The sequence below is a fragment of the Petaurus breviceps genome, unplaced genomic scaffold (genome assembly GCF_028583685.1).
Source record: "Petaurus breviceps papuanus isolate PSGF00001 unplaced genomic scaffold, PetGlider_PUasm1.0 551, whole genome shotgun sequence".
NCBI classification, from domain to species: domain Eukaryota; kingdom Metazoa; phylum Chordata; class Mammalia; order Diprotodontia; family Petauridae; genus Petaurus; species Petaurus breviceps.
In genome coordinates this window covers 40,253,684-40,257,280 of record NW_027186372.1, presented here as the reverse complement: position 1 = coordinate 40,257,280, position 3,597 = coordinate 40,253,684, and positions in this window count along the sequence as shown.

The following is a 3,597-nucleotide window of genomic DNA, read 5'->3' as shown; positions in this document are numbered from 1 at the left end:
AAGAATAACAATATTTGTTCTATCAATTTAATTTCATGTGATAAACCTTTTAACTTGAGTAGCTATTGACCCAATAATAGAATTGTTGGGACCATATCTTGAAAGTGTTATCAAAAACAGAAGAATTTATTTGCTCAAAGAGTTCCATAGCAGTACTTTATATAATTGCAAATATATATATATATATGTATATATATGTATATATATATACATCAAATAATGCTGGAAGTAACCTACATTTTAAAACCAGAGGAATGGTTAAATTATGGTATATTTTCATAATGGAAAGCTACGGAAAGCATTAAATGTTGCTCACAGTTATGTAGTGCTTTAAGATTTGCAAAGCATTTCACATAAATTAGCTAACATCCCTATGTTACAACATTCCTGTGAAGTAAGTACTATTTTTAAACATTGTTTTATAGATGAGGAAATTGAGGCAGAGAGAGGCTTGTCCACTGTCATGTAGGTAATAAGTATCTGACATAAGATTCAAATCCAAGTCTTTCTCCCTATAACTACAGTTCTCTCTCCACTGTGCCCCACTGCTTCTCATTTAGCATGACAAATATAAGCAATACAAAGAAATCCAGAAACAGCTTTATGGAATAGTATGACCACAGAACAGGCAAAGTAAATGAGAGGATAAACAAACAATCCAGATGGGGATTGTAGGGACTGATTGGAAAAAAAATGTCCTTTTTTGTTATGGATGGAAATTAATTCAGATGTAAATAGTTACTAAAAAGTTTAATTGGTTGCACGATATTAAAGATTTGAGGAAAGATTTAATGAAAAAGCTAATCTTTTTTTTAAACTAAAAAGTATATTAATTAAGTTTGTGCTTATTACCGTCTATTTTTACAAACCCTTCTCCTCTTTTTTTTGACCAGAGAGATGGGACAAGCACTGAAATGGGAGGCAAGATACTTTCATGAAGAGAGAAATATACAAGGGGATCTTAAAGCTTCCTTCCCGTTATTTTAGCACTTCAGTTCTGGGTTTTGTCTTTCTCTGGAACCCTGCCTTGTTCATCTCAGTTCAGCTAAGTAATAAACAGAATGGTGAGTCTGGGGTCAGGGAGTTATTCAGTTATTTCAGTTTTGTCTGACTCTTCATGACCCCGTCTGGCCAGAGATACTGGAGTGGTTTGCCATTTCCTCCTCCGGCTTATTTTACATATGAAGAAACTGAAGTAAACAGGGTTAAGTGACTTGCTCAGGGTCACACAGCTAGTAAGTTTCTGATGCCAGATTTGAACTCGGGAAGATAAGTCTTCCTGATTTCAGGCCCAGCACTCTATCTTTTGTGCTACCTAGTTGTCCAGGAGGTAGGGGGGCAAGGTGGGGAGGGGGGGTGATGTGAGAGGATGGCTTGGTGTCGGGAAGATCTTAGTTCAAATCCAGATCTCTATCTACATTAATTTCCCCATTTCTAAAATGAAGATAATAATAGAACCTGTTGCTGTGAGGACCAAATGAATTTATATTTATAAAACACTTTGCACAGTCTCTGGTACGTAGTAGGTTTGTTTCCTTCCTTCTTTCCCTTCTTCCTCCTTAAAAATCTTTTGGCAAAAGTTTGCTCAGACCAGATTCTGAAAATTGTTGGTACTCTAATTTGGCCTGTTCTTTGAGAATTAGTCCATCCTCAACAACCCTTTCCCCCTTAGCCTCCCCTCCACCCCAAATAAACAAACAAACAAAAAACCCTCACATAAACAAAACTAATTATTTGTAATAATAATGAAAAGTCATTTTTGGAGGTGAGGGAAGTGAGAAGGTGTGGAATCATAGATCCATAGTTAGTAAGGACCTTACAGGTCATTATGTCTAACCTAGTTTTTCAGATGAGTAAAAAAGTCAGGAGACTTGCCCAAGGTGAGAAAGATGCTTAAGGGAAAAGGCAGGATATGAATCCAGGTTCTTGGGTGCCACATCTAACACTCTCTCCACTGTCTTATGCTATATGTCCCAAAACTCTCCCACAGATTTGCTCTATAAATATGGGGACAATACGACTAGTCTGGCACACACCGATTATTACCATAACAAGAAAATAGGAGAGAGCTGAACCTATGAACTACGCTTCACATTCTTTCTACTAAACTACACCAAATTACTTTGTAATTTGAAAAGGAATAGGAGAAATGATTTATAAGTTATCTGGGCTAGAGTCGAGGTAGCATATGAACTAAAACCTTTATCCAAAATGGAAAATAGATTAAACGAAAATAGGTTTTTTCTCAGTTACAGAGGAAGCAAGCCATCACCGCTTTGTAGTCATAGGACACAGCCACTAGATGGAGCCATAAGAGCACTAAATACAGAAACCTCTTCCCTTGTTTAGGATATTGGGGAAATTGTGTTTAAGACCCAAACAGGTTAAATGTGGAAGAAATTAAGTAAAACCAAGAGATGAGGAATCAGCTGATGCTCAGGCTGAATGTAGCCCTCTGTTTACCAGGACTAAAGGTAATTACACTAAAAAGTGACTCATGCTGAATCTTTGTTATTGTCTGTTTGTTGTTGCTTTTTGTTTGTTTTTGGCTTGCTCATTTTTGTTTTTAGTATCTCCAACTGATAACATCAACTGATTTGTTTGGTCAAGGAATAGAAAGTAACCAACAAGTCACACGAAATTTAGTTAATGTATAGTTTCTTTTGTTCCTCTTTTTGGGGGACCAATTTTAAATGAGTGTTTGAAATACTACATTTATTATTCATATAAAATAAGATATTCTTTTCAGGCATATGAGCTATAAAGCACATTAGCTTTTAAAAAGGGAAATGGATATGAATTACTGTAAGCATTATAGACGGACCATTATTGACTGGCAGTCAAAACTGACTGCAGTTTGTTATGTGTATTATGTTGCCCTAGAAGAAATTTCCTAAAACTCTAATGATGCACTTAAGAGCTCTCTCAAGGGAATAGAAACAATAATATCATAGGGATGGGGGTGGAGGCTTCATCTAAAGTCATACTGAGATAAGTTGGGGTTCAAAATGGTCATTGACTCTGGGGGATACTTTAGAAAATAGTTCAGGTGGAAATTTTTTTAACAGGTAGGAAAAAAAAAAAAAAACATTGTTGTTTTTGCCCAGCCCTTAACCATTTAGTCCAATGAATGCTTACTTACTTTTTGTTGATCTTTGACTTTAATTCCAGGGAAGGGAAAGAGGGAAAGGAGAAGAGATTTGAGAGACTATGAATTAAATACTTTTAAATAAAAACGTCCCCCTATAAATACAGACTTTCTATTATTTGGAGTGGGCAATATTGTAAGTATTTCATTCAAACCAGGTAGAGGACTCACCACAGAGCTAGGAATATATATTTGCCCTTCAAGCAGAAATTCAATTCATTGTCAAAAGACTTGCCTGTATCTTTTTTTCAAATAGGAAATCACTTGTGTTTATTTTACCTTTCGGGAATCTTTGAAAAAAGAAAAGAAAGGAAGGAAAGAAAAAGAGAGAAAGAAAAGAAAGGAAGGAAAGAAAAAGAGAAAAAGGAAAGAAAGAAAGGAAGGAAGGAAGAAAAAGAAAGAAAGGAAGGAAGGAAGGAAGGAAGGAAGGAAGGAAGGAAGGAAGGAAG